At 39.4% G+C, this 10,567-nt stretch overlaps 1 non-coding gene across 1 annotated transcript; it reads left to right on the top strand.

The window, feature by feature from the left end:
- The first annotated feature begins 9,842 nt into the window (after window positions 1-9,842).
- On the top strand, window positions 9,843-9,949 carry LOC112745850 (small nucleolar RNA R71). Its single transcript, XR_003173758.1, has one exon. It is a non-coding gene; the product is annotated as a small nucleolar RNA R71 (small nucleolar RNA).
- Window positions 9,950-10,567: the final 618 nt, after the last annotated feature.

Raw genomic sequence — 10,567 nt, forward strand, 5'->3', positions numbered from 1 at the left:
AGACCGGTTGCTAGTGGGAATGATTGAGCATTGGATGAACTCCAACCATCCCCTAGCCACAGGCTTGAGGTCATGCCTTCTTAGTTGAACTGGCTTCCCTCTTGAATCTCTCTTCCATTGAGTGCCCTCTTCACAAATGTCTATGAGGACTTGGTCCAACCTTTGATTAAAGTTGACCCTTCTAGTGTAGGGATGTGCATCTCTTTGCATCGTTGGCAAGTTGAATGCTAACCTTACATTTTTTGGACTGAAATCTAAGTATTTCTCCCGAACCATTGTAAGCCAATTCTTAGGGTCCGAGTTCACACTTTGATCATGGTTCTTGGTGATCCATGCATTGGTATAGAACTCTTGAACCATTAAGATTCTGACTTGTTGAATGGGGCTGGTGAGAACTTCCCAACCTCTTCTTCGAATCTCATGTCAGATCTCCGGATATTCACCCTTTTTGAGCTTGAAAGGGACCTCGGGGATCACTTTCTTCTTGGCCACAACTTCATAGAAGTGGTCTTGATGGACCTTTGAGATGAATCTCTCCATCTTCTATGACTCGGAGGTGGAAGCTTTTGCCTTCCCTTTCCTCTTTCTAGAGGTTTCTCCGGCCTTAGGTGCCATAAATGGTTATGGAAAAACAAAAAGCAACGCTTTTACCACACAAAACTTAGAAGGTTTGCTCGTCCTCGAGCAAAAGAAGAAAGAAGAGAGTAGAGGAAGAAGAAATAGAGGAGATTGAGGGGGGTTAGTGTTTCAGCCAAGGGGGAGAAGTAGTGTTTAGGATGTGTGAAAATGAAGGGGTGAAGAGTGGTTTATATAGGAGAGGGGAGAGGGTAAGGTTCGGCCATGTATGGGTGGGTTTCGGGGGGGGGGAAGTGGTTTGAATTTGAATGGTGAGGTAGGTGGGGTTTTATGATGGATGGATGTGGATTGGTGAAGAGTTTATAGAGAAGAGGGTAGGATTTGATAGGTGAGGGGTTTTTGGGGAAGAGGTATTGAGGTGATTGGTGAAGGGTATTTGGAGAAGAGTATTATGAAAAGGTGTGAAGAAGAGAGAGAGTGAATTAAGGTTGGTGAGGATCCTGTGGGGTCCGCAGATCTTGAGGTGTCAAGGATTTCTCATCCCTGCACCAATTAGGCTTGCAAAACGCCCTTTGCTGCCAATCCTGGCATTAAACGCCAGGTTGCTACCCATTTCTGGCGTTTAACGCTAGCTTCTTGCCCTTTTCTGGCGTTAAACGCCAGTCTGGTGCCCATTTCTGGCGTTAAACACCAGTAAGCTTCTTCTCCAGGGTGTGCTGTTTTGCTTTCTATTTTTCAGTTTGTTTTTGCTTTTTCAATTGTTTTTGTGACTTCACATGATCATCAACCTACAGAAAACATAAAATAACAATGGGAAATAGAAATTTAACATAGATAAGTAAAATTGGATTGCCTCCCAACAAGCGCTTCTTTAATGTCAGTAGCTTGACAGTGGGCTCTCATGAAGCCTCACAAGTACTCAGAGCATGATGATGGCCTCTCAACACCAAACTTAGAGTTTGGTTGTGGCCTCCCAACACCAAACTTAGAGTTTGAATGTGGGGATTTTGTTTGACTCTGCATTGAGAGAAGCTTTTCATGCTTCCTCTCCATGGTTACAGAGGGAGATCCTTGAGCTTTAAACACAAGGGAGTCCTCATTCACTTGAAGGACCAATTCTCCTCTGTCAACATTAATCACAGCTTTTACTGTGGCTAGGAAGGGTCTGCCAAGAATGATGGATTCATCCATACACTTCCCAATGTCTAGGACTATGAAATCAGCAGGGATGTAGTGGTCTTCAACCTTTACCAAGACATCCTCTACAAGTCCATAAGCCTGTTTCCTTGAATTGTCTGCCATCTCTAGTGAGATTCTTGCAGCTTGTACCTCAAGGATCCCTAGCTTCTCCATTATAGAGAGAGGCATGAGGTTTATGCTTGACCCTAGGTCACACAAAGCCTTTTCAAAGGTCATGGTGCCTATGGTGCAAGGTATTGAGAACTTTCTAGGATCCTGTCTCTTTAGAAGTAATTTCTGCCTAGTCAAGTCATCGAGTTCTTTGGTGAGCAAGGGGGGTTCATCCTCCCAAGTCTCATTACCAAATAGCTTGGCATTTAGCTTCATGATTGCTCCATGGTACTTAGCAACTTGCTCTTCAGTAACATCTCCATCTTCTTCAGAGGAAGAATACTCATCAGAGCTCATGAATGGCAGAAGTAGGTTCAATAGAATCTCTATGGTCTCAGTGTGAGCCTCAGATTCCCATGGTTCCTCATTAGGGAACTCCTTGGAGACCAGTGGACGTCCATTGAGGTCTTCCTCAGTGGAGATCATTGCCTCTTCCTCCTCTCCAAGTTCGGCCGTGTGGGTCATGTTGATAGCCTTGCACTCTCTTTTTGGATTCTCTTCTGTATTTCTTGGGAGAGTACTAGGAGAGAGTTCAGTAACTTTCTTGCTCAGCTGACCCGCTTGTGCCTCCAAATTTCTAATGGAGGATCTTATTTCAGTCATGAAACTTTGAGTGGTGTTAATTAGATCAGAGACTATGGTTGCTAAGTCAGAGTGGTTCTGCTTAGAATTCTGTGTCTGTTGCTGAGAAGATGATGGAAAAGGCTTGCTACTGCTAAACCTATTTCTTCCACCATTATTGTTGTTAAAGCCTTGTTGAGGCCTATGTTGATCCTTCCATGAGAGGTTTGGATGATTTCTCCATGAAGGATTATAGGTGTTTCCATAGGATTCTCCCATGTAATTCACCTCTTCCATTGCTGGGTTCTCAGGATCATAAGCTTCTTCTTCAGATGAAGCTTCTTTGGTACTGCCTGTTGCTGCTTGCATTCCAGACAGACTCTGAGAATTCATATTGACTTGTTGAGTCAATATTTTATTCTGAGCCAATATGACATTCAGAGTATCAACTTCAAGAACTCCTTTCTTCTGACTTGTCCCATTATTCACAGGATTCCTTTCAGAAGTATACATGAATTGGTTATTTGTAACCATTTTAATGAGTTCCTGAGCTTCTGCAGGCGTCTTCTTCAGATGAAGAGTCCAATGATATCTTGGACAGTTCAAACAGACCATCATAGAAGATACCTATGATGCTCCATTCTGAAAGCATGTCAGAAGGACACCTTCTGATCAATTGCTTATATCTTTCCCAAGCTTCATAGAGGGATTTACCTTCCTTCTGTCTGAAGGTTTGGACTTTCATTCTAAGCTTGCTCAATTTTTGAGGTGGAAAGAACTTTGCCAAGAAGGCATTGACTAGCTTTTCCCAAGAGTTTATGCTTTCTTTAGGTTGTGAATCTAACCATGTTCTAGCTCTGTCTCTTACAGCAAAGAGAAAGAGCATAAGCTTGTAGACGTCGGGATCAACCCTATTGGTCTTGACAGTGTCACAGATTTGCAAGAATTCAGCTAAGAACTGATGAGGATCTTCCAATGGAAGTCCATGAAACTTGCAATTCTGCTGCATTAGAGAAACTAATTGAGGCTTAAGCTCAAAGTTGTTTGCTCCAATGGCAGGGATTGAGATGCTTCTCCCATAGAAGTCAGGAGTAAGTGCAGTAAAGTCACCAAGCACCTTCCTTGCATTGTTGGCATTGTTGTTGTTTTCGGCTGCCATGGCTTCTTCTTGTTTGAAAAGCTTTGTTAGGTCCTCTACAGAGAGTTATACTTTAGCTTCTCTTAGTTTTCTCTTCAAGGTCCTTTCAGGTTCAATATCAGCCTCAACAAGAATGTCTTTGTCCTTGCTCCTGCTCATATGAAAAGAGAGAATTTGAACTTATCAAGAGGGATAGAGTTCGAATTGTACATTGAGGAGGAGTGTTAGTCCATAAATAGAAGGATGTGAGAAGAGGAGAAGAATATTCAAAATTAAAGTGAAAATATTTTGAAATAATTAAGAGAATTTTTGAAAATTTGGTAAATGATTTTCAAAAACTAAGATTGGGAAAGAAATTAAGTGATTTTTGAAAAAGATTTTGGAATTAGAAATCAAAAAGATAAATTAATTTTGAAAAAGATGTGATTGAAAAGACATGATTGAGAAGATATGATTGAGAAGATATGATTGAAAATTAAATTATAAAAAAAAAGTTTTAAAATTAAAGTTGATTACTTGACTAACAAGAAATTAGAAGATATGATTCTAGAATTAAAACTTTTGATCCTTTTTTAATAGGCAAGTAATAACTTGAAAATTACTAATTGTAGCAAGGATTTTCAAAAATAGTAATAAACAAAAAAATTGAAAAGAAATTGATTTTGAAAAGATATGATTGAAAAGATATGATTTGAAAAAAATTTGATTTTGAAAAATTATGAAAATTTGAAAAAGATTTGAATTAAAAACAAAATCTTCCCTCTAGTGTCCTCCTGGCGTTAAACGCCCAGAATGGCATCCATTCTGGCATTTAACGCCCAAAATGCTACCTTTTTGGGCGTTTAATGCCCAGCCAGTTACCCTGGCTGGCGTTTAAATGCCAGTTTTCTTTGTAATTCCTCTGCTAAATGTTCTGAATCTTCAATTCTCTGTATGATTGACTTGAAAAGACACAATTTAAAAAATTTTTTTGAATTTTTAATGATGAGAAACAATAAAAAATGCAACTAAGATCAAATAAACAATGCATGCAAATCACTAAACTCAGAAGATTGTATACTAAGGACTATAACAATTTAAAAAATGCATGTAAGAAACAACAAAAGACACAAAATAAGAGAGATTAAAGTTAAGAACAATGGACTCATCAAGAATAACTTGAAGATCAATGAAGAACATATTGCATATATTCAAAAAATGCAAGAAGAATAAAGACATGCAATTGACACCAAACTTAAAAATTGACACTAGACTCAAACAAGAAATAAAATATTTTTGATTTTTATGATTTTATAAAATTTTTTTGTGATTTTTTGAAAATTATATGAAAAAGAATATAAAGAGATTCAAAATTTTTAATGAGAATTCCAGGAATCATTGCAATGTTAGTCTAAAACTCCGGTCCAGGAATTAGACATGGCTTACTAGCTAGCCAAGCCTTCAATGAAAGCTTCGGTCCAAAACACTAGACATGGCCAATGGCCAGCCAAGCTTCAGCAGATCATTACTCTCAATAGCAAAATTGATAGAAATCAACAAGCTCTTGTGATGATAAGTTGTAACCTCTGTCCAAAAGATTAGACATGGCTTCACAGCCAGACAGACTTCAACAAATCATCGTGAAACTCTAGAATTCATTCTTAAAAACTCTGAGGAACAAAGTATAAATTTTTTTTTTTGTATTTCTGAAAATTTTTTCGAAAATAAAAAGTAAAAAGCTTAAACATAAAATAAAATTACCACGAAGACAGATATTCAGCCTCCCGGGATGACGAATGTCAGAATATAATCCATGATCCCAAGTTGTGTTTTTAGATCCACCTCCGTTTTGATTTGTAAGTTTCCATTCGGGCGGGTTAAAAAGTAGAATCTCACCGTGGTGACCAAATGTTCTCCGTGACCCATGCAATTGAGCATGATACTAATTCGTGTACTTCGAGGTGAAGCGTGGAACCTTATTGAACCTGGTGCACCAATTCTGAGTACGAGCCAATTCCCTCTTACTCTTAAAGCCGCAGAGAGCTCTAAGTTGGCCATCTGTTTCAAGCAAACCATATTCAAGTGAATAAGTAAAATTATAAGTTAAGGATTGTACCCACTTGAAGCTTGTATTAGGTGGTAATGGCCTTGGGATAGGTGTTTTTGGTGGTTCTGCAAGTTCCGTTTCCTTGTGCTCTTCTGTGAATTCTTCCACTTCCTTGCAAAGATCTTCAATTGTATCTGTATCCTGGTCAAAGTCTTCTATGTCTTCCTCATCACTTGAGTCATAGATTGGAGGTTGAGAGAAATCTACCTCCGCATCATCTTTATATTCACTTGGAGAAAATTCTTCGATCTCAAAGAATTCACTTGCGGACGCAAGTTTATCACTAGGAGACTAGACTTGTGACTATCATCATCAAGGAAATTTGCTTCTTGGATTATTCCGTCTGATTCTTCGTAAACGACTTGCCTTGGAGATTGTATGGTATCCTCCTTAGCATCAACTGTAGCATCTTGGACGGAGTTTTTCTCAATTCTGGATTCCCAAGGAAGTTCAGCATCTCCTAGATCTTCAACCAACTCTTCTTCTTGAACAATGACAGCTTCTTACACTTGTTCTAGTACGAATTCATTCTCTGTCTTGTCCACTGGAGTCTCTAGTATTTCTTTCATGCTACGCTCTTCATCGGGCTGTCCACATGGAGCTGTGGTTGATCCTTGTATATTTGAGCGCCTAGTGGCCCATTGAATTTGTGCTTGCTCCAGTTGTTGAATGGTTGTTTGAAATTTAATTACTGTTTCTTTTAGGCGATCCTCTGCTTCGCGGTTTGCCGGACTTGGACATGATACAAAGGAAAGTGGTGATGATTGGGAACGATTGGATTGGTATTGGGTAAGGAAGGATCATATGATGGCGAATGGTAAAGAGAAGCTTGTGAGTGTGGTGGTTCGAGGTTATGTTGAAAGGATGGTTCATATGCACGGGTTGGGCTTGTTGGTAGTTACAAGGTTGTCCACCATGTCTTTCAGCTGGGTATGCACGGTAGAATGGTCTTTGTCCAGGATATCTCGGAGGGTGTTGCTGCCAAAAGGGTTGATTATATCCTCTTGGTTCCATCCATCCTTGATTGGTCTGACCTTGATGCACATTCCTGCTGTAACTTCTATTTCCTTTAACAATATTAGAACCAAACTCAAAGCGAGAGGGGTGAGAGTTCATAGTAGCAAATAAAGATAAAAAGGAAAAACAAAAATAAATAAACAAGCAAAAGAAAAATATTTACAATAACCAATAATAAGGCACACGTTAGCAGCTCCCCGGCAACGGCGCCATTTTGACCATCGTGATTTCTGCCAGTAAAGAATGTCATAAAAACAGTCGCGTTGTAGATATAGTCTCTAAACTGACAAAATCCCTTTCGTACAAACGTTTTGGGTGTCACAAGTAACAAACCCCTTAAATTGTTAACCGAGTATTCAAACCTCGGGTCGTCTTCTCAAGGAACTGCGAGGAAGTATGTTCTTATTATCGGTTATAAAGGTTGTAATCGGGGTTTAGAAGGTGAGAAGCAAGTAATTTAAATAACGAGTGAATTAAATGGCAATTAAAAATAAATAATAACTATAAAACAACTTTTGGCAAGATAAGGGAAATTAGAAGTCCAACTTAGTTATCCTCTCAACAATAATGAAAGTTGTATCTTAATTCCACTTAGTTAACCTATGAAGCAAAGGTAAGTCAAGGGACTAATTAGTTTGACCTTCGAATCCTATTTATTTTCTAGGAAAAAGTTGGGATTATTGAAGTTTAGATCAATTAGCAAGATAACGATTATCAATTATGCTGAGTTCGATAATGTTGAGTCACTGATTTCTTAACCAAGACCAAAAGGGGAAAAAGTAAATTGCTGGAATAATAAAAGTGTCCTTAGATGGGAAGCAATGGCAACTTAAATCAAAGAGAACAATCATAAACTGAAAATACCTTAAATATCATTAATTCAAATAGAAATCTGTAACATGGAATAATTCATAATTTAAATTATAATAATCAATTCAAATATTGGAATCAAATAAATAAAAGTAAAATTGAAATAAAAGAACATTAAAACCTGGATCCAGTGTTACTCCCAAAACAAGAAGAAGTCATAATTCCTAAGAGAGAGAGAGAGAATCTCTCTCTAAACTAAATCTAAATCATGAAAACTAGAAATTGGCGAGCTCCCTTTGAATGGATGCATTCCTCCACTTTATAACCTCTAATCTATGCTCTCTGTACTTGGATCTGGGCCAAAAAGGGCTTCAAAAATTGCTGGGGGCGTATTCTGTAAATTCTGATACGTGGCCTCTGTCACGCATCCGCGTGAGTCACGCGGTCGCGTCATCTGGAGCTTTTTCTTTCCACGCGGTCGCGTCAGTCACGCGTCCGCGTCGTGGGTGTTCTACTCAAGGCGCGCGGTCGCGTCAGTCATGCGGCCGCGTCGCTGCTTCTTTGCTTCTGGCACGCTATCGCGTCGTCCATGCGATCGCGTGGATACCAGTTTCCTTAAAGCTCCGTTTTGCCTTCTCCTTCCATTTTGTATGTTTCCTTTTTTCATCCTTTAAGTCATTCAGCCTTAGGAAAACCTGAAGCTACTCAATACACTAATTACGGCATCGAATGGAAATAAAGGTAATTAAAATAATTAACTTTTTTAAAGCTTAGGAAACATGTTTTTCACAATATGACATAATAAGGAAGGAAAGTAAAACCATGCAATTAATGTGAATAAGTAGGTGAAGAGTTGAATAAATCACTCTAATTAAGCATAAAAGAACTCTTACTATTCCATAAGGGAATTTGAATAATCGGTCTGCTAGTTAGAGAGCCATTCTTGTTGGTTTGGCTTCCTCAATCTTCATTCTTTTCAGCACTGCTAAGGACATCAAATTTGCACTAGCTCCCAAATCACATAAGGCTTTTTCAACTGTGATTTCCCCTATGATGCAAGGAATTTGGAAGCTTCCTGGGTCCTTTAATTTTTGAGGCAGTTTGTGCTGAATGATGGCACTACATTTCTCAGTTAACACCACAGTTTCATCATTCCTCCAACTTCTCTTCTTGGTCATTAATTCTTTCAGAAACTTAGCATAGAGTGGCATTTGCTCTAATGCTTCAGGAAAGGGAATGTTAATCTGAAGTCTCTTGAAAATTTCCAAGAACCTGGAAAAATTAGTTGTCTTTTGAACTCTTCATTAATCACTAAGGGTAAAGAGCTTTAGGGACATATGGCCTTAAGACTTCCTTTTCTTCTGGTGGATTGGGAGCATGTGTCTGTACCTCTTCTTTGTCACTTAGATCTCCTGCCGCGTTCTTCTCTTGAGTTTTCTTTGAGGTGTCTTTCAATTCCATTCCACTTTGGAGTGTAATTTCCTTGCACTCCTCCTTTTGGTTTGCCATGGTACCCCTGTGAGGATTGGGGGTTGAAATTTGCTTTGATAAGTAGTCTACTTGTGTCTCAAGCTTCCTGATGGCGGCCTCCTGGTTCTGCATGTTGGATATCACTTCCTCCTTGAAATTCTTCATATCCTTGGATTCCGTGCAAAGATCTACAAGCGTGGCCTCAATCCTGGACATTCTATCATCATGTGGTGATGGTAGATTGGAATTGGGTTGTTGAGAGTGGCCATTTGATGCTTGATATAGAGGCTGGGAGTAAGTGTTTTGTGAGGTTTGGAATGGTCTTTGGCTGGGTTGTTGGTAAGTTGAGTTGTCGTAGTGATTGGAGTTATGAGGTCTTTGATCTTGGCTCTGGTTTTGCTGATTTCCCCACCCAAAGTTTGGGTGGTTCTTCCAACCAAGATTATAGGTTTTCTTGATGAATTCCCAATGTAATTAGCTTGCTCCCAATCTCCTCCTTCTTCTGTATTGAACTCCTCTTGGGATGTTAATGATTGAGTGTTGATTGATGTAACTTGGTTCTTCTCCATCTGCTTGGTTAGATTAGTTAGTTGCTTAGCAATCATCTTGTTCTGAGCCATAATTTCGTCCATGTTGTTTAACTCTATCACCCCTCTATTGTTGCTTCTTTCAGATGCATAGAAATACTCATTATTGGCCACTGTCTCAATGACATCAATAGCTTCTTCAATGGTCTTCTTCTTGTTGAGGGAGCCTCCAGAAGAATGATCTAGAGCCTTTTTCGACTCATATGACAGCCCTTCATAGAAGATATGCAGTTGCTCTCACTCGTTAAATATATCCGGGGGACACTTCCTTTTCAAGTCTTTATACCTTTCCCATGCTTCATACAAGGTCTCCCCATCTTGTTGTCTGAATGTCTGGACCTCTGCTCTCATCCTATTGACTGTTTGTGGAGGGTAGAACCTTGCCAAGAATTTGTTTACCACATCTTCCCAAGTTGTGAGGCCTTCTTTAGGAAATGACTCTAGCCACTTAGATGCCTTGTCCCTGAGAGAGAATGGGAACAAGAGCAATCTATAGCTGTCAGGATGTACACCATTGGACTTCACAGTATCACAAATTCTTAGGAATGTGGTCAAGTGTTGCTTAGGGTCCTCTTGGGCACTTTCTCTGAAAGAACAATTGTTTTAGACGAGAGTAATGAGTTGTGGCTTCAATTCGAAGTTGTTGGCATGAATTGTTGGTTTGAGAATGCTGCTCTCACAATTTTCAGGATTGGGATTGATGTAGGACCCTAGCACTCTTCTTTCTTGTGGAGCATGATTAGCTACACCTTCTCCAGCATAGTTATGTACCTCTTCCTCTATAGCAAGATTTAGATCTTCTTCCAACTCTTCTTCTCCAACTACTCCCTTGCCTCTTGCTTCCCTCCTTAATCTAAGGAAGGTCCTCTCAGGTTCACTATCAAAAGAGGTTTAAGCTCCTCTTCTACCTGTCATGCACTTAGCAAACACAGGCAACCAGCAAGTGGAGAATTCACAGTTAATGAAAAATGT

The sequence above is a fragment of the Arachis hypogaea genome, chromosome 14 (assembly GCF_003086295.3).
Source record: "Arachis hypogaea cultivar Tifrunner chromosome 14, arahy.Tifrunner.gnm2.J5K5, whole genome shotgun sequence".
Classification (NCBI taxonomy): Eukaryota; Viridiplantae; Streptophyta; class Magnoliopsida; order Fabales; family Fabaceae; genus Arachis; species Arachis hypogaea.